This window comes from Salvelinus fontinalis, chromosome 8 (genome assembly GCF_029448725.1).
Source record: "Salvelinus fontinalis isolate EN_2023a chromosome 8, ASM2944872v1, whole genome shotgun sequence".
Classification (NCBI taxonomy): Eukaryota; Metazoa; Chordata; class Actinopteri; order Salmoniformes; family Salmonidae; genus Salvelinus; species Salvelinus fontinalis.
The window spans coordinates 3,568,511-3,589,928 of record NC_074672.1 but is presented as its reverse complement, the minus strand read 5'-3'; the positions used below and the strand labels follow the sequence as shown (position 1 = coordinate 3,589,928).

General features: G+C 44.2%; 1 protein-coding gene and 1 non-coding gene across 3 annotated transcripts in view; both read left to right on the top strand.

Moving 5' to 3' along the window:
- Nucleotides 1-21,418, top strand: part of LOC129860388 (netrin-3-like) — a 76,156-nt gene that overhangs the window by 31,714 nt on the left and 23,024 nt on the right. The window lies entirely within an intron of this gene.
- Nucleotides 6,972-7,047, top strand: trnaa-ugc (transfer RNA alanine (anticodon UGC)). Its single transcript has one exon. It is a non-coding gene; the product is annotated as a tRNA-Ala (tRNA).

Below are 21,418 nucleotides of genomic sequence, written 5' to 3'. Positions count from 1 at the left end.
TGGCCTTAGTATTCTTTGTTTTCTTAATTATTTTTGTTAGGTCAGGGTGTGACATGGGGAATGTATGTGTTTTTTGTAGTGTCTAGGGTGGTTGTAAGGTTTAGGGGGTTTATTAGAGTAGTTGGGTTTATGTTTGGTATAGAAGTCTAGCTGTGTCTATGGTTGAGTGTAGGTATCTAGGAAAGTCTATGGTTGCCTGAATTGGGTCTCAATTAGAGACAGCTGGTTATTGTTGTCTCTGATTGGGAGCCATATTTAAGGCAACCATAGGCTTTAGCTGTTTGTGGGGAATTGTCTATGTCGAAGTGTTTTGTGTCAGCACTTATGTTTGTATAGCTTCACGGTCGTCTGTTTTGTTGGTTTGTTTTGTTTTTTCCTTCTTTAAATAAAAAGAAGATGTACTTTCCACGCGCTGCGCCTTGGTCCTCTCTCAGTCCCTTTGACGATCGTGACAGGCTGCTTTGGTGATATTTTTGATGGTAGCTGCAATGTAAAACTATGATTTATACCTCAAATATGAACATTTTCGAACAAAACATAAATGTATTGTATAACATGTTATAAGACTGTCATCTGATGAAGTTGTTTCTTGGTTAGTGACTAATTTTATCTCTATTTGGTCGGTTTTGTGATAGCTACCTATGCGGTAGAAACATGGTGAAAATATGCGGTTGAGTCTTTGGCTATTGTGGTTAGCTAATAGAAATAAATATTGTGTTTTCGCTGTAAAACATTTTAAAAATCGGAAATGATGGCTGGATTCACAAGCTGTTTTTCTTTCATTTGCTGTATTGGACTTGTGAAAACACAATATAGAATTATATTAGCTTACCGCAATAGCCAAACACACAAACGCATTTATTCACCGCAAAGGTAGCTTTCGCAAAAAACAGCAATAGATATAAAATTAATCACTAACCTTTGGACAACTTCATCAGATGACAGTCTTATAACATCATGTTATACAATACATTTATGTTTTGTTCGAAAATGTGCATATTTAGAGCTGCAAATCGTGGTTATACATTGTGAATACGTAGCAACATTTCCCCAGAATGTCCGGAGATATTTTGGACACTCACCTAATCAAAGAACTCATCATAAACTTTACATAAAAATACTTGTTGTATGGCAAATGAAAGATACACTGGTTCTTAATGCAACCGCTGTGTTAGATTTTTTTAAATAACTTTACCACAACATACAGCTTGGGTTATTGTGAGACAGCGCTCACCAACACGGCGGAGAATAGACATCAACATATTACACAGAAATACGAAATAACATCATAAATGTTGTCTTACTTTTGCTGAGCTTCCATCAGAATGTTGTACAAGGAGTCCTATTTCCAGAATAAATCGTTGTTTGGTTTTAGAATGTCCATTTCTTCTGTCGAATTCGCGCCACAATGCTAGCCAAGGTTGCTAACATTCCCATCCTCTCTTGGCGCAAAGAACGGAAAACTCAAAGTCCCAATAAACGTTGAATAAACTGATAAAACTCGGTTGAAAAAACCTACTTTATGATGTTATTATCATATGTATCAAATAAAATCAGAGCCGGAGATATTCACCGTGTATACCGACCGCTTTTCAGAAGACAATGTCGAGGTCCCTCACGCGCCGTCAAAGACAAAGAAAATACCGGACCTGTCACTCCAAAAGCTCTTGTTCGGCCTCAGATCAAGCTAGACACCCCATTCCACCTTCCCCTGCCTATTGACATCTAGTGGAAGGCGTATGAAGTGCATGCATATCGATAAATAAAAGCCAGTTGAATAGGCAGGCCCTGAAACAGAGCCTCGTTTTCAGATTTTTCACTTCCTGTATGGAAGTTTGCTGCCAAATGAGTTCTGTTTTACTCACAGATATAATTCAAACAGTTTTAGAAACTTGAGAGTGTTTTCTATCCAATAGTAATAATATTATGCATATTGTATGATCTAGAACAGAGTACGAGGCCGTTTCATTTGGGCACGATTTTTCCCAAAGTGAAAACAGCGCCCCCGTATTGACAAGAAGTTTTAAAGGTCTTACTCGGCTGCGGAGAGTGTGATCACACAGACTTCCGGAACAGCTGGTGTTCTCATGCATGTTTCAGTGTTACTTGCCTCTAAGCGAGCATAGAAGTATTTTAGCTCGTCTGGTAGGCTCGTGTCACTGGGCAGCTATCGGCGGTGCTTCCTCTTGTAGTCTGTAATAGTTTGCAATCCCTGGCACATCCAACGAGCATCGGAGCCGGTGTAGTATGATTCAATCTTAGTCCTGTATTGATGCTTTGCCTGTTTGATGGTTCGTCGGAGGGCATAGCGGGATTTCTTATAAGCTTCCGGGTTAGAGTCCTGCTCCTTGAAAGCAGCAGCTCTACTCTTCAGCTCAGTGCGGATGTTGCCTGTAATAAAGGCCTTCTGGTTGGGTATGTACATACAGTCACTGTGGGGATGACTTCATCGATGCACATATTGATGAAGCCAGTTACTGATGTGGTGTACTCCTCAATGCCATCGGAAGAATCCCGGAACATATTCCAATCTATTCTAGCAAAACAGCCCTGTAGCTGAGCATCTGCTTCATCTTACCACTTTTTTATTGACCGAGTCACTGGTGCTTCCTGCTTTAATTTTTACTTGTAAGTAGGAATCAGGAGGATAGAATTGTGGTCAGATTTGCCAAATGGAGGGAAGGGGAGAGCTTTGTATGCATCTCTGTGTGTGGAGTAAAGGTGGTCTAGAATGTTTTTCCCTCTGGTTGCACATTTGACATGTTGATTGAAATGAGGTAAAACAGATTTAAATTTCCCTTCATTAAAGTCCCCGGCCACTAGGAGCACCACCTCTGGATAAGCATTTTCCTGTTTGCTTATGGCGGCATACAGCTCATTGAGTGCGGTCTTAGTGCCAGCATCGGTCTGTGGTGGTATGTAGATATCTACGAAAAATACAGCTGAAAACTCTCTAGGTAGATAGTGTGGTCTACAGCTTATCATGAGATACTCTACCTCTGGCGAGCAAAACCTCGAAGTGGAAACGTCTAGGAGCAACGACGGCTCAGCCATGAAGTGGTAGGCCACACAAGGTCACAGAACGGAACCGCCGAGTGCTGAAGCGCTTAGAGCGTAAAAATCATCTGTCTTCGGTTGCAACACTCAATACCGAGTTCCAAACTGCCTCTGGAAGCAACGTCAGCACAATAACTGTACATCGGGAGCTTCATGAAAGGGGATTCCATAGCCGAGCAGCTGCACACAAGCCTAAGACCACCATGTGCAATGCCAAGCGTCGGCTGGAGTGGTGTAAAGCTTGCCGCCATTGGAACCTGGAGCAGTGGAAACGCGTTCTCTGGGGTGATGAATCACACTTCACGATCTGGCAATCCGACGGATTAATCTGGGTTTGGCGGATGCCAGGAGAACGCTACCTGCCTCTCTGCGTAGTGCCAACGGTAAAGTTTGGTGTAGGAGGGATAATGGTCTGGGGCTGTTTTTCATGGTTCGGGCTAGGCCCAGTGAAGGGAAATCTTAACGATACAGCATACAATGACATTCTTTTTAAAAATGTTACCCCTTTTTCTCCCCAATTTCATGATATCCATTTGGTAGTTACAGTTTTGTCCCATCGCTGCAACTCCCTTACGGACTCGGGGAGGCGAAGGTCGAGAGCCATGTGTCCTCCGAAACACGACCCTGCCAAGCTGCACTGCTTCTTGACACACTGCTCGCTGAACCCGGAAGCCAGCCGCACAAATGTGTCGGAGGAAGCATCGTCCAACTGGCAACCGAAGTCAGCTTGCAGGCGCCCGGCCCGCCACAAGGAGTCGCTAGAGCGCGATGGGACAAGGAAGTCCTGACCGGCCAAACATCCCTTAACCCAGACAACGCTGGGCCAATTGTGCGCCGCCTCATGAGTCTCCCGGTCACGGCCGGCTGTGACTCTGCCTGGGATCGAACCCATTTAAATGACATTCTAGACGATTCTGTGCTTCCAACTTTGTGGCAACAGTTTGGAGGAAAGCCCTTTCCTGGTTCAGCATGACACTGCCCCCGTGCACAAAGCGAGGTCCATACAGAAATGGTTTGTCGAGATTGGTGTGGAAGAACTTGACTGGCCTGCAAAGAGCCCTGACCTCAACCCCATCGAACACTTTTGGGATTGGAACGCCGACTGTGAGCCAGGTCTAATCGCCCAACATCAGTGACCTCACTAATGCTCTTGTGGCTGAATTGAAGCAAGTCCCTGCAGCAATGTTCCAACATCTAGTGGAAAGCCTTCCTTGAAGAGTGGAGGCTGTTATAGCAGCAAAGGTGGGACCAACTCCATATTAATGCCTATGATTTTGGAATCAGATGTTCGACTGGCAGGTGTCCACATACTTTTGGTCATGTAGTGTATTTCATGAGCGTTCTACAAGTAATTCTGTTACAGTATGCCAGTGGTGATAGCGCTCAATATGAAATCATATTGAGCCGTGCCAGATCTGCTTATTAAGGGGGAGAGAGAGTGACAGGGCCAAAGGAATAGAGTCAGGCCATTGCAGTGCTGGGCCAAGAAGCGGGTCTTTTTCTATTTCCGCCCTACTCTGTCCCCCCCCCCCCCCCCCCCCCCCCCCAGATCCTCAACCCTGTCCTCTCACACCCACTTCATACCCAAAGCTCTCCGTAGTGTCTCATAGGGAACACCCCACTCAGCCCAGCACCCCCCATTCCCGCCCTTCTCTCTAACTTCCCCCACATCGCCACACCTCTTTCTCACTGTCACTGTCTCGCCCTCTCTGCGCCCTATTGTCCAGCTCTTTTTACTACACTCTTTCTTACTCTCAACCCTCTACCACCACACCCGACTCTATCCCATAACACTAACTCCCTCACTGTTCCCCTCTCCTCTCCCCACCCACACCACCCCTCTTTGGGAAACGTTATGCCTGGGTTGATATGTCACCTTTGTCCATTACTCTCAGACTGAATTCCTGTGTGCTCCAGCAAACACTGATGACCTAATCTCAGCGCTGATACAGGGCAGTAAAAACCTGACGTGCGTTGCATGCTATACCTGATCACAGAACAGTGGGGACACCAAACCCATGTTTCATTCCAACATGTCCCTAATTCCACTGTTCCAAAAGGCCCTTTAGGGTTCATTCTAGAATGTCTCCACCCCAGTCTCAAAAAGGTCCCCACGGCACACTAAAGCTCATTCTCAGTGTCCCCTCAACTTTGTTATTTTTTTTTATTTTCTTCATGGCGCTGCAGAAAGCAGCGGGACGAGCAACAACCCCTGTGGGACACCACCGTCTCGGCAGCAACAGCCATCTGTGGTGCTGGCCAAGGCGTGTGTGTATGTTTAGACTGGGAGAAGGTGTGAGATTGCCACATTTTTAAGAAGACGGCGTCCCCCAGGTATCACCGGAGCCCTCCTGTAGGCCGCGGGGCATTGAGGCTAGTGGCGTGTTTGGGGAGGGGGGGCTGAGGTCATGATCCTCTGTGGGGTGATGACAAGGTTAAGCTGATGGGGAGACGCCCCGGGGGATGCTGGGTTTAAAGGGGAGTTCAAGAAGGGGAATGGGGTGTCAGTAGCAGGTGGGCAGAAAGAGAGACTGACCAACAGAAGAATCCAAACCCTCCCCCCCCCTTACTGACTACCATGAAGTAAATGTGTTTTATTATATTCAAACAAAAACTATTTTTTGCCATTGATACCATCGCCTTTCGTTTTTGTGACACATGCATCGTGCCCCATAGTGTTTAAAACTTCTTCAAGGTTATTAAAATATACTTTTAATCCACCTCCTGGTATGGAACTGAATCAAGAATGTGTTCTGCTGTGTGAGCCAAGCCGAGCTGTCTCTCTAGTCCTGTTTGAGTTTTCATGGGTCTCGCTAATGTTTGACATGCGCCTTGCCGAGATTACTGTCTGGGCTTTCGTCAGGCCCAGGAACCGTCTGCAGACAAAAACCAGCTCACAAATGCTCCCTGCCCGGCCACAAGCATGAGCCTGAGCAGTTTGCAGTAAGAAGCCCATGTAGGAGATGTTGAGAGGGACGGTTTTTCTAAAACAGACATAATGGGAAAAATAGTCTGGTCTCTCTAGTGTCTGAGCCAAAAGATAAAATGTGGTTGGGAAGAGGTGAATAACAAGTGTTAGTTTACTTACAGCGATAGGGATGGTGAGTTGGCATTGGTGTGACAGTGACGATGCTGTTATGGCTATGGCATGCTGGTAGTACAGAGTTACAAAGATGTATTACCGAGATGATATGGTGGTATGAGAGCCTGACTGGCAGGTCATGGTATGACAGTGTGATGCAACGACTTGTAATGAAGGTGACTGTTTAATTTGACTTTGACAAAAAAAAACTGACTTTGACTGTTGACTCTCTGACCATAACTATTTATTCTATGACTTTGTAGCCCTCCAATCCTGGCTCTCTACCTGTGATAGCCCTGCTCACCCCTACCCTGCCCTGCCCAGGTTAGCTCTTTTGCCAGCCAGTCCTTTTGCTCTTCCCTCTTGCTATTCCTTCTCATTAGTGTTGACCAGTGGTCACCAACCGGTCGATCGTAACCAAGGCATTCCTAGTCGATCAGCAAACATTTCTGTAAAAAACCCAACTTTAAAGCCTTGCGTTCCTATTTTTTTGTATTCGTTTCGTGCTGCTGGCAGTAGGTGTACTTGATTCAGCAGCCCTAGTACCGGGAAGGCAAAGTGTTCCCATTTTGAACTATTTCATGTGTCTGAAGGTAGAACCCCGCCTACCCAGCAGGCCCAGAAAGCAAATCAAGTTCACCTATATAACTACCGCTGGCCAATCAGATAGCTCACATCACTGTGTCTGACCAGTTTCCTCGAGCCATAGACTGTAGAAAGAAACCTCGAACGGACCGGAATGTTGATACTGTGAGATTTCAAAAAGTTTAAAACCCTGACTAGAGAGACTCAACGAATACAGCGAAGAGCTGCTGTCGTATGAGTAAGTTCAGGCCCCGTGTGGCTCAGTTGGTAGAGCATGGCGCTTGCAACGCCAGGGTTGTGGGTTCGATTCCCACGGGGGGCCAGTACAAAAAAAGTATGAATGTATGTACTTGTAAGTCGCTCTGGATAAGAGCGTCTGCTAAATGACTTAAATGTAAATGTAAGTTCTTATTGTCAACACTTTGCGCAACACTCATATAAATAATCATAAAATCTTCCTACTTCCACTCACGCTACCACCAGCACTGCAGCTGCAATGGATGAGTATAGCAAAGTGTTCCAATAAGCTTATGTTGTTATTAGTAGCAGCTTGTGCCTTTTTAATTATAAAGGAATATTTAACTTTCTCTGGTCATAGGAGTAACAACATGAATTGGTGCATGAGGCAGAAATAATGCAGTGTGACTTGAGTATCCCATCAGCTGGAAGACGGTCTCCTTTTTCTCAGCGGAAGGAGGGAGAGCAGAGGAACGGTGAGTCGGGTGACAGACAGGCAGGATGTGGGCCATCGGTCCAGTAAAAAAAAAAAACAGTATTATGCTCACTCAGCTGTGCCTCACAAGTAATACAACAAATGTTTTATTACCAGCGTGACTATACCTAAATGTTTTTCATATAATTTCAAAATGGTTTGAGAAGAACAACATTGGCAAGGCAATTCAAGCACAGCCAATAGCCTACTGCACAAACCTCATTGCTACAGAACTATGTTTAATTGGTTAACGTTGCAAAAAAAGATCTGAGCAGTAGATCTCGGCTTGCATTTCGAATCCGAAAGTGATCTTGACTCAGAAAAGGTTGGTGACCACTGGTGGAGACTATACTCTACACACCATGCCTGGGTTGTGCTAGGTTCGGCCCTCTGTAAACCAGATGTCCACACTGGGAATCTCAGTACAGGCCAGACCCCACCAGATCTAATGGAAACAGACAGGACATGACCAGACACTCGGGCGATGAAGCACATGAACCAAGCATGGAGCACATTACTTCTAAAATATGCCTAGCATTTGTCTGAAAGCAGGTCATAAAAATGTGTCTAGAGCCCTGCCGCTAATGTAAAGTAACTATCCCCCCAAAAATATATATACAGATATATATATGAAGTCAGAAGTTTACATACACCTTAGCCAATTACATTTAAACTCATTTTTTCACTATTCTTGACATTTAATCCTCGTAAAAATTCCCTGTCTTAGGTCAGTTAGGATCAGCACTTTATTTTAAGAATGTGAAATGTCAGAATAATAGTAGAGAGAATTATTTATTTCAGCTTTTATTTCGTTCATCACAATCCCAGTGGGTCAGAAGTTTACATACACTCAATTCGTATTTGGTAGCATTGCCTTTAAATTGTAAAACTTGGGTCAAACGTTACGGGTAGCCTTCCACAAGCTTCCCACAACAAGTTGGGTGAATTTTGGCCCATTCCTCCTGATAGAGTTGGTGTCAGGTTTGTAGGCCTCCTTGCTCGCACACATTTTCATTTCTGCCCACACATTTTCTATAGGATTGAGATCAGGGCTTTGTGATGGTGACTCCAATACCTTGACTTTGTTGTCCTTAAGCCATTTTGCCACAACTTTGGAAGTATGCTTGGGTCATTGTCCATTTGGAAAACCCATTTGCGACCAAGCTTTAACTTCCTGCCTGATGTCTTGCGATGTTGCTTCAATATATTCACATACTTTCCCGCCCTCATGATGTCATCTATTTTGTGAAGTGCACCAGTCCCTCCTGCAGCAAAGCACCCCCACAACATGATGCTGCCACCCCTGTGCTTCACGGTTGGGATGGTGTTCTCCGGCTTGCAAGCCTCCCCCTTTTGAATCCAAACATAACAATGATGTTTGGAGTCTGGCTTTTTTATGGCGGTTTTGGAGATGTGGCTTCTTCCTTGCTGAGTGGCCTTTAAGGTTATGTCGATATAGGACTCGTTTTACTGTGGATATAGACACTTTTGTATCGGTTTCCTCCAGCATCTTCACAAGGTCCTTTGCTGTTGTTCTGGGATTGATTTGCACTTTTTGCACCAAAGACGTTCATTTCTAGGAGACAGAACGCGTCTCCTTCCTGAGCGGTATGACGGCTGCGTGGTACCATGGTGTTTATACTTGCATACTATTTTTTGTACAGATGAACGTGGACCTTCAGGCATTTGGAAATTTCATGCAAGGTTGAACCAGACTTGTGGAGGTCTACAATATGTTTTCTGAGGTCTTGGCTGATTTCTTTAGATTTTTTAATGATGTCAAACAAAGAGGCACTGAGTTTGAAGGTAGGCCTTGAAATGCATCCACAGGTACACCTCCAGTTGACTCAAATTATGTCAATTAGCCTATCAGAAGCTTCTAAAGCCATGACCAAATTTTGGGGGATTTTCCAAGCTGTTTAAAGGCACAGTCATCTTAGTGTATGTAAACTTCTGATCCACTGGAATTGTGATAAAGTGAATTATAAGTGAAATAATCTGTCTGTAAACAATTGTTGGAAATATTCCTTGTGTCATGCACAAAGTAGATGTCCTAACCGACTTGCCAAAACTATAGTTTGTTAACAAGACATTTGTGGAGTGGTTGAAAAACAGTTTTAATGACTCCAACCTAAGTGTATGTAAACGTCTGACTTCAACTGTATATCGTAGTATTTCTTGTTATCCATCATGACATTTTGTCCATTTTGCCCAATTTTTGCACCTCCCCACAATTTGTTTTATCGTAATTTATCGCAGATGTATTATTATCGCAATTTTTTAAAATATTTATCACAATATGGATTTTGTCCAAATCGCCCAGCTCTAATTCCTTCCTAATATTGAATTGACCCCACCCCCCCTCCTTTTTGCCCTGAGAACAGCCTCAATTCGTCGGGGCATGGACACTACAAGGTGTCAAAAGCATTCCACAGGGATGCTAGTCCATGTTGACTCCATTCCTTCCCACAGTTGTCAAGTTGGCTGGATGTCCTTTGTGTGGTGACTAGTCTTGATACACACGGGAAACTGTTGAGCGTGAAAAACTCCAGCAGTGTTGCAGTTCTTGACACAAACCTGTGCACCTGGCACGTACTACCGTACCCCGTTCAAAGGCACTTAAATATTTTGTCTTGCCCATTCACCCTCTGAATGACACACATCCACAATCCATGTCTCAATTGTCACAGGGCTTAAAAATCCTTATTTAACCTGTCTCCAAGTGACATCAATAAGGGATCATAACTTTCACCTGAATTCACGTGGTCAGTCTATGTCATGGAAAGAGCAGGCGATCCTAATGTTTTGTTTACTCAGTATACACTAGAGCAATATTGAGGCAAGCTTGACTTGGAAATAGGTGTTCTATAGAGAGAGAGAGGGGAATTTTGGAGGAGAAAGACTGTAGTGATTTTTTGAAGTTTTATTGACAAAATCTTTCTGTCTTCTAAGGGGGCTCAGTATTTTTGGTGGGCCTCTGTTTTTTTGGAAACTATTAGCTGGAATTAGGGGGATTTGACAGATGGGTTGCAGGAGAGAGCAGGGCGGTCCAGGAGGGTGTGTGTGTCTGGTTGGGCTCTACTTATGTCGTACCCAAACCCAGCACAGACACATCCCCCGGGACAGAGCTATAAGTGCTAAGCAAACATATCTGTGTTGAAACTCTGAAGGAGCCCCAAACGCCAAAACAGGCAACTCGTTTCTTCTTCTTTCTCTCTCTCTCTCCTGGTCACCTCTCCTCTTCCGCCCCACGACATATTCATCACACGACATTTAGACACCAGATCATGAAATTACTTAATTTTCACACACAAAACATCGGTTCAGGTTGAAGGTCACATAGAATTTTAAAAACATAGCGCATTAGAATGTAATAACTTATAGTCACTTCTAGACATGAGATGTATGTGTGTGTAGGTCTACATATTTCCACCGTTGGAGGGAGACCCATAGGGGTCAGTTCTGATGTCGGGCCCTAGAGGGCACTGGTGTGTCCGTGAGTGTCCATGTGTCAGACAGACACCTTTGGCTTTCTCTGAGTGCCTCAACCTGTGTTGTTGTTACATGCATGTTGCAATGTTCCCGCTTTCACCTCTGCTGTCGCCCGGGGCTCGCTGGGACCCGACACTTCAATTACTTACAGCGTGATGGCCAAATGAATTGTGCTGGGTCGAGGGAGGGTTGTGGGGTGGGGAGACCTCCAGTGGTTTCAAATAATCACGAGGAATGTTGTTCTGAAATCATCAGCCCTATGAAATGGTGCCTTTTGGGTGGTTAGTGTGAGACACTGTCGGGGGCATGTATGGTGAAGCTGACAGTGCCTTTGTGTGTGTGTCTGAGTGGGGCACCAGGTAAGTGCTTGACGCAGTTCCCTTATTATTGGTGGGAGGCTTGGTAGTTTAGTAGTTTTCCTCTGTTTTTACAGAAGCTTTTGGGATTGTTTGACATTGTTGATTGGATGTGTCTGATTCATTGGAGTGGTTTGCCGAGGTTTAATTGGTGTTTATTTTTTCTATTAAGCCACGCATTTGGTTTTATGGCAGCAAGAAAAGACACTAAAACACTAAAAACAATATTTTAAGACAGTCATATCCACAGCATCAGCAGAGTAATGTTGGAACCCTGGGAACCTTCTGTGAATGCTGGCAGCGGGGTGTGTGTGTGTGTGGTGTTTGCGTGTGCGTACATGCGTTTTGTGTATGTATGGGTCTGTGTGAGCCACACACTGTATAATCTGGGAGTGTGATCTGAGATGTGCCGTTTCATCCCTGTGCCAAGGCAAGCTGCCGGGCTGGGGCTCCAGCTAGCTAGTGTGCCCACCCGCCCAAACTCCCATGACCCCATCCCACTCTGTTCCACAGATGTTTGCAATCACGACCATAGGTGCCCACCATTGGGGTGATCTGAGACGTAATTGAATCTTGTCAAAGTCGGTGACCTCCCCAAGCGTAGAATTTACTCTATGGGAGTTAAGTTTTTTAAGGATGGGGTATACTATTTTATGCTGAATATGTATATATATATATTTTTTTATCATCTTAATATCATAAAATGTACTATATTTCTAATATGTTTCAGTTTAGGACTTTTTTCTGTTTGAGGTCTCAGTGGAGTATTCCTTTTAAAGTGTTCCTGTTAAAATATGTGGGTTTGGGCTCCTGGCCATTGTTCATCGTGGCAGGAGAATCTGTGGGTCTATGGAGAGCAGAACATATCTGTCTGAGGAACGTAGATCTGTCCATCTGTGCTGTCAAGGCTGTTTCATCCGTGTTTTGGATGGCTGTGTGTCCATAGTCTATTCTATAGCTGAGCGCTGTACTACAAAGCAGGATCAATGAGTTAGCCAGCTAACTTGACTTAATGTTCTGAAATGAATTTAAAATGATTTAGAAGGACTAGCTTGAAATGGGCAAGGAATGGTCTAATTGACTCAGCAACCAAAAATACAAAATGTATCTTTCTTAATGAACCAAAAAATCAATAGTTATTTCAATACAGAATGGGTTTTGAAACGGAGGAGATATTACCTGATCCCATTGAGAATGTTCGTTTCAGTTTTCTGTTCTCCAGGTGTTGTGAACATATGTCGCTCCAATGCCAGCCAGGTGGTGGGGAGAGGAGGGAGGGTGTTGGTCTGCCCATATGGGGGTTCAATTGGGAAAGGGGGGATACCTAGTCAGTTGTACAACTGAATGCCTTCAACTGAAATGTGTCTTTCGCATTTAACCCAACACGTCTTCTGAGTGGTGGGCTGCGGGCCGAACAAATAGACATGATCTATTTAGAAATATAAAAGGTAAACAATAGCTTTAGGGTCTTTTAAACAATAGCTTTTTAGTAAGAAATCATAAAATAACACTTTAAACATGGATGACATTTACATTTTAGCAGATGTTCTTATCCAGAGCGATTTACAGGAGCAATTAGGGTTAAGTGCCATGCTCAAGGGCACATCAACAGATTCTTCACATAGTTGGCACAGTAGTAGTGGACATGGGATTACCATTAACAACAACTACAACAACAATATTAATCAGAACAACAATAAATTAAAGCAACAGTAGTAGACCAGTCAATATGACTTGAGAAGACATATGACCTGGTATGAAAGACAAAACAAAACTAAGCTAAATGGGAAATATTATCAACATTACTTTGCATTTTTCACTGGTTGTCCCTCAGGTTGTGGCAGGAGGACACATATTTGGCTGCCAAAACTGCACATTTTGGCTTTTCACCCAATAAATATTTGATTTTTTCTTCATCTTTTATAGTTTCAAATTCTTTGTATTGAGTTATAATTTTGGGAAAGAAATATGCTCTTAGGTCTGTTAGCTCTCTCTCTCTCTCTCTCTCTCTCTCTCTCTCTCTCTCTCTCTCTCTCTCTCTCTCTCTCTCTCTCTCTCTCTCTCTCTCTCTCTCTCTCGCTCTCGCTCTCGCTCTCGCTCTCTCTCTCTCTCTCTCTCTCGCCCTGTTTCCACACACCGTTATTCTGTTGCTCCCACTCTTTTTTTTAGTCCCCATCTTTCTCTTCTCTTTCACTCTCTTTTTTTTCTCTCTCTCTCTCTTCATTAGAATATCTCAGTCCTTAATAGTCCCACTTTCTGTTCACTGCAACGCAACGCTTCTTCACCTGACCCACAGCTTACAGTTCATGTCTCTGAATATGATCCATGTTTCCTAAACAATTTCCAGCACCACCTAAAGCCTGCGCATTCCATTTGTCTTCTAATGCCAAATGCAGTGGCTATCATAAGTATTCACCCCGCTTGGATTTGTATGTTATCTTGTTGCATTACACAAAATACTCTAATGTCAAAGTGGAAGAAAAATGAAGGAAAATGATTGAAAAATAAAACACGAATACTTTGATTTAGATACGTATTTACCTCCCTGAGTCAATGCATGTTGGAAACACCTTTGGCAGCATATTACAGCTGTGAGTCTTCTTTGGTCTCCAAGAGTTTCCGCACCTGGATTGTGCAATATTTGCCCATTATTCTTTTTTTAAATTCTTCAAGCTCTGTCAAGGTGTTGGTGATGATGGCTAGACAGCAATTTTCGAGTCTTGCCATAGATTTTCAAGCAAATTTAAGTCTAAACTTTAACTTGGCCACTCAGGAACATTCACTGTCTTCTTGGTATAAAACTCCAGTGGAGATTTAGCCTTTTATCAGGTTATTGTCCTGCTGAAAGGCAAATTATTCTCCCAGTGTCTTGTGGAAAGCAGACTGAAGCAGGTCTTCCTCTAGGATTTTGCCTGTGCTTAGCTCCATCCTATAACTTTATATCCTGAAAAACTTCCCAGTCTTTGTCAATGTCAAGCATACCCATACCATGATGCAGCCACCGCCATGCTTGAAAAAAGGAGGCAGTTACTCATTGATGTGTTGTGCTGGATTTTCCCAAAGATGCAGCTTTGCATTTAAGCTAAAAAGTGTATTCCTTTGCTGTGTTTTTTTTTGCAGTATTACTTTAGTGCCTTCTTGCATACAGGATGTCTGTTTGGAATATTTTGATTCTTTATATTTGTATTGTTCTTTTCACACTGTCATTTAGGTCATTATTGTAGCTCAGCTCAGAAGGATGAGTGGATGACTCTATCTTTGTTGTGTCTGCGTGGTTTAATACATAATCTACATCATAATTATTACCTTGACCACGCTTAAAAGAGATATTCAATGTCTGATTTGTTATTGGTACCCATCTACCAATCTAAGCCCTCCTTTATAAGGCTTTCGAAAAGCTCGCTGGTCTATGTGGTTGAATCTGTACTTGAAATGCAATACTTAGGTGAGGGACTGAAGATGTTGTATGTATGGGGGACAAAGGAAAGCGTAGTCATTCAAAAACCATGTCAACCCCATGTAATTATTATGTGTTTTGTTAAGCCAAATTTGACTCCTGATGGCGTTAATACTTTTGAAACTACTATTTCAGTATTTTCACTTTGACATGATGGAATATTTTGTGTCGATCAATGACATAAAAAAAAACGAAATCCATTTCAATCCCACTTTGTCACACAACAAAATGTGAAGAAATCCAAGGAGGGTGAATACTAATGACACCCAGAGTTGCTTACATGCTGTCTTAATTCTCATTGGAGATGCTGTTCCAAAACAGTTATCTTTCTCATCTCACCGTATCAGTCCCACATGGAGCGAACATGATTGTGTAATATTAATATGTAAATAAACAAATGTAATAATCTACCGACGGAAACGCACGAGGTGGCTAAAAACAGTCCTCCATCCTCTGCCAGCTTGCTACCCATGGCCCGGCTAGCTGTCTGAGTCGGCGTGACCCCAACCAACCTCACTACTCACTGGACCCTTATGATCACTCGGCTAAGCATGCCTCTCCTTAACGTCAATATGCCTTGTCCATTGCTGTTCTGGTTAGTGTTTATTGGCTTATTTCACTGTAGAGCCTCTAGCCCTGCTCATTATACCTTATGCGACCCTTCAGTTCCACCTCCCACACGCGATGACATCACCTGGTTTCAATGATGTTTCTAGAGACAATATCTCTCTCATCATCACTCAATGCCTAGGTTTGCCTCCACTGTATTCACATCCTACCATACCTTTGTCTGTACATTATACCTTGAGGCTATTTTATCGCCCCCAGAAACCTGCTCCTTTTACTCTCTGTTCCAGACGTCCTAGACGACCAATTCGCATAGCTTTTAGCCGTACCCTTATCCTACTCCTCCTCTGTTCCTCTGGCGATGTAGAGGTGAATCCAGGCCCTGCAGTGCCTGGCTCCACTCCTATTCCCCAGGCACTCTCTTTTGACGACTTCTGTAACCGTAATAGCCTTGGTTTCATGCATGTTAACAGTAGAAGCCTCCTCCGTAAGTTTGTTTTATTCACTGCTTTAGCACACTCTGCCAACCCGGATGTCCTAGCCGTGTCTGAATCCTGGCTTAGGAAGACCACCAAAAATTCTGAAATCTCCATCCCTAACTACAACAATTTCAGACAAGATAGAACGGCCAAAGGGGGCGGTGTTGCAATCTACTGCAGAGATAGCCTGCAGAGTTCTGTCCTACTATTCAGGTCTGTACCCAAACAATTTGAACTTCTACTTTTAAAAATCCACCTCTCTAAAAACAAGTCTCTCACCGTTGCCACCTGCTATAGACCACCCTCTGCCCCCAGCTGTGCTCTGGACACCATATGTGAACTGATTGCCCCCCATCTATCTTCAGAGCTCGTGCTGCTAGGTGACCTAAACTGGGACATGCTTAACACCCCAGCCATCCTACAATCTAAGCTTGATGCCCTCAATCTCACACAAATTATCAATGAACCTACCAGGTACCACCCCAAAGCCGTAAACACGGGCACCCTCATAGATATCATCCTAACCAACTTGCCCTCTAAATACACCTCTGCTGTTTTCAACCAAGATCTCAGCGATCACTGCCTCATTGCCTGCATCCGTAATGGGTCAACCGTCAAACGACCTCCACTCATCACTGTCAAACGCTTCCTCACCATCTTTAATAAGCATGCCCCATTCAAGAAATTTAGAACCAGGAACAGATATAGCCCTTGGTTCTCTCCAGACCTGACTGCCCTTAACCAACACAAAAACATCCCATGGTGTTCTGCATTAGCATCGAACAGCCCCCGTGAATGGCTAATTTTCAGGGAAGTTAGAAACCAATATACACAGGCAGTTAGAAAAGCCAAGACTAGCTTTTTCAAGCGGAAATTTGCTTCCTGCAACACAAACTCAAAAAAGTTCTGGGACACTGTAAAGTCCATGAAGAATAAGAACACCTCCTCCCAGCTGCCCACTGCACTGAGGATAGGAAACTCGGTCACCACCGATAAATCCACTATAATTGAGAATTTCAATAAGCATTTTTCTACGGCTGGCCATGCTTTCCACCTGGTTACCCCGGTCAACAGCACAGCACCCCCCACAGCTACTCGCCCAAGCCTTCCCCATTTATCCTTCTCCCAAATCCAGTCAGCTGATGTTCTGAAAGAGCTGCAAAATCTGGACCCCTACAAATCAGCCGGACTAGACAATCTGGACCCTTTCTTTCTAAAATGATCTGCCGGAATTGTTGCAACCCCTATTACTAGCCTGTTCAACCTCTATTTCGTGTCGTCTGAGATTCCCAAAGATTGGAAAGCAGCTGCGGTCATCCCGCTCTTCAAAGGGGTGGACACTCTTGACCCAAACTGCTACAGACCTATATCTATCCTACCCTGCCTTTCTAAGGTCTTCGAAAGCCAAGTCAACAAACAGATTACCGACCATTTCAAATCCCACCGCACCTTCTCCGCTATGCAATCTGGTTTCAGAGCTGGTCATGGGTGCACCTCAGCCACGTTCAAGGTCCTAAACGATATCTTAACCACCATCGATAAGAAACAATACTGTGCAGCCGTATTCATTGACCTGGCCAAGGCTTTCGACTCTGTCAGTCACCACATCCTCATCGGCAGACTCGATAGCCTTGGTTTCTCAAATGATTACCTCGCCTGGTTCACCAAATACTTCTCTGATAGAGTTCAGTGTGTCAAATCAGAGGGCCTGTTGTCCGGACCTCTGGCAGTCTCTATGGCCACAGGGTTCAATTCACGGGCCGACTCTTTTCTCTGTATACATCAATGATGTCGCTCTTGCTGCTGGTGAGTCTCTGATCCACCTCTACGCAGATGACACCATTCTGTATACTTCTGGCCCTTTTTTGGACACTGTGTTAACAAACCTCCAGACGAGCTTCAATGTCATACAACTCTCCTTCCGTGGCCTCCAACTGCTCTTAAATACAAGTAAAACTAAACGCATGCTATTCAACCGAACGCTGCCCGTACCTGCCCGCCAGTCCAGATTCACTACTCTGGACGGTTCTGACTTAGAATATGTGGACAACTACAAATACCTAGGTGTCTGGTTAGACTGTAAACTCTCCTTCCAGACTCATATCAAACATCTCCAATCCAAAGTTAAATCTAGAATTGGCTTCCTATTTCGCAACAAAGCATCCTTCACTCATGCTGCCAAACATACCCTCGTAAAACTGACCATCCTACCGATCCTCGACTTTGGCGATGTCATTTACAAAATAGCCTCCAATACCCTACTTAATAAATTGGATGCAGTCCATCACAGTGCCATCCGTTTTGTCACCAAAGCCCCATATACTACCCACCACTGCGACCTGTACGCTCTCGTTGGCTGGCCCTCACTTCATACTCCTCGCCAAACCCACTGGCTCCAGGTCATCTACAAGACCCTGCTAGGTAAAGTCCCCCCTTATCTCAGCTCGCTGGTCACCATAGCAGCACCCACCTGTAGCATGCGCTCCAGCAGGTATATCTCTCTGGTCACCCCCAAAACCAATTCCTCCTTTGGCCGCCTCTCCTTCCAGTTCTCTGCTGCCAATGACTGGAACGAACTACAAAAATCTCTGAAACTGGAAACACTTATCTCCCTCACTAGCTTTAAGCACCAGCTGTCAGAGCAGCTCACAGATTACTGCACCTGTACATAGCCCATCTATAATTTAGCCCAAACAACTACCTCTTCCCCTACTGTATGTATTTATTTATTTATTTTTGCTCCTTTGCACCCCATTATTTCTATTTCTACGTTGCACATTCTTCCACTGCAAATCTACCATTCCAGTGTTTTACTTGCAATATTGTATTTACTTCGCCACCATGGCCTTTTTTTGCCTTTACCTCACTTATCTCACCTCATTTGCTCACATTGTATATAGACTTATTTTTCTACTGTTATTGACTGTATGTTTGTTTTACTCCATGTGTAACTCTGTGTTCTTGCATGTTGTAAATGTTGAACTTGTTCTCAACTTGCCTACCTGGTTAAATACAGGTGAAATAAATCAAATAAAAAAATTGGTTCCCTGCCTGTCTGAGGATCCCTGGTTCTTTCCAGTGGAAAGAAATAGAGAGAGAGGGGATAGAGATAACAATGTTTATACGTGGCGAGGTGAAGTGGACTAGAAAGACCAGAGCTTAGCAGACTCCCACTGGCAACATGCCCCAATCTGGCAACCTTCCAGCCTTATCTTGTCAAACTCTTCGCCCTGTTGGTGCCATCCAGAGGGAGGGAGGAAAAGGGAAAGTGAGGGATAAAGTGGGATGTAAAAGAGAGAAAGAGAAAGCGAGTGATAGAGAGAGTAGGATGTATAAAAGAAAGTGATACTATTAGAAGGAGGGAGGGAGGGAGGGAGGGAGGGAGGGAGGGAGGGAGGGAGGGAGGAATTAAGGGACTCCCAATTCAAATAACCTCCTGAGAACTGGCTCTTAAGCCGACGCTGTTTGGCTAACCGCAAAATGAGGGGAGGGGGAGTCAAGAGGGAGGAAGGGAGACACAGACGTGTGTGTGTGCGTGCGTGTGTGTGCGTCTCCCACCCCTCCTTGTGCTACTGGGCCAGAAGTGTCTCTCTTAGATAAATGATAGATATGGGGCTGTTGAGAATCCTTTAAAGGGTCTGTTGTTTCCCCTGGGCTTTAGGCCCTAGTAGTGTCAGGTGTCTAGCCTTAGTCTACACTCACATAATCTAGTCCTCCATCTTTAGTTTCTGGTCATTGTGGTTGTCTGATATGGTCTCATGTCTCTCTGCTGTCTGGTGTTCAGCTGCTGTCTTCAGTGTGTGGTCATTCGTTTTGGTCCTATGTGTGTGTGCATTCGTGTTTCCGTGTGTGTGTGTACACTGGACCTGGCCCTAATGAGAAGATAAGTAACCTGGCTCCTCCAGAGCTCTGGAGCAGGTGGCTGGACCAGGCCAGGCGGAACAGAGCACATACACAGGCAGGGGCGTGCCTGTGGCCATACCCCGGTCAGGGAAATATGGACCTGCCTGCAGCCTGGCACACACGGACATGCTGGTGTAGGGCAGCCCCCAATTTACTCTTTACACTACATGCAAGCATTCTCTCTGTTATCTTGCCATCCCCCAATGTCACACTTCTAACAAGTAGAGGTTCTGTTGTCTTTACAGGTCTGGAGGTCAGATATCTGATTGGAGGTTAACTGTACAGTAATACCATCGGTCAACAAATCCAATTTTCAATCCAAACAACTGTTATAAAAGGGTCTTAGATTCATTGTTCTCTCTTTTTTGTTCCCGATCTCCGCTGGTGAGATACTCACTCTTTCTTTAATTTTCCCTCTCCCATGAGCTATGGGCCATGGCACAAGTCATGGTTTCTTTGTCTCTCTATATCCCTCTGTGATCATGCTTATGATAATGCCTTGTAACGCTTGTTAATGCTACGTAACTTAAGCTCTATGCCTTGTATGTGAATCCATTCATTTTACGAAGTAATTAAGTACACTTGTATTTAGAATTCCATTCTCAGACATTTCTTGATTGCCTGTTACTGTAACTCAATTATATATTCTGTTACGTATTGCTATTTATGGTGTAAGATAAACATTTGAATAGGCTAATTGGGGCTCCCGAGTGGCGCAGTGGTCTAAGCCACTGCATCTCAGTGCTAAAGGTGTCATTAAAGACTCTGGCTCGATTCCAGGCTGTATCCCAACTGGCTGTGATTGTGAGTCCCATAGGGCGGCGCACAATTGGCCCAGTGTCGTCTGGCTTAGGGTTTGGCCGGGGTAGGCCGTCAATGTCAATAAACATTTGTTCTTAACTGACTTGCCTCGTTAAATAAAGGTTAAGTAAAATAAATGCAATGTCTTATCACTGGTTGCATGTGGGGTAAATGTAATATACACATATTCAATATTACCCCACCAGTAAATGGTGGCACACACACACACACACACACACACACACACACACACACACACACACACACACACACACACACACACACACACACACACACACACACACACAGAAGCACACTCACAGAGGATGGCAGGGTCCCACATAGCAAGGATGGGGGAGGGCCCTCAAAGACCAATTTTAGCAATGGGATTTGGTTTGTGCAAGCATCCATGGCTGGGCACACCGGCTTGGCGAAGGAGAAATGAGGATAGATTTATCCCCAACATATGGGGCTGGAGTTGAGACGTTGCACACTCAATGCAATTGAGTTTTATTTGGATAGCACTATTTGATGAGGCAATTTGTCATAGGACGCTTGACAAACTCGTTCATAGGCTGAAAGAGTTTGTGTTTAGACACCTGCTAGTTCAGCTCCAGCGAGCGAGCGCAACATTTGTCAATGATCGTCTGCCATTAGGAAAACATGCCACAATTCATCCTTACCTATTTTTTTGCGAACAGCTAAGGTTGTTCTCTAAAACACGCTAATCTGTAGTTTGTGTACTTTGCACATTAACAAGACACATTAACAAGGCTATAAAGGTGTGTTACAGGACTGCTAAGTGTGGGTGGAGAGAAAAAAGAGTGATGTGGGGTTTGATATGGTAATCAGACTGAAATAATGACAGACGGATATAGAGAGTGGAGCCAATTAGGACCCACTGTGAGAAAATGATGGAAAAAATGC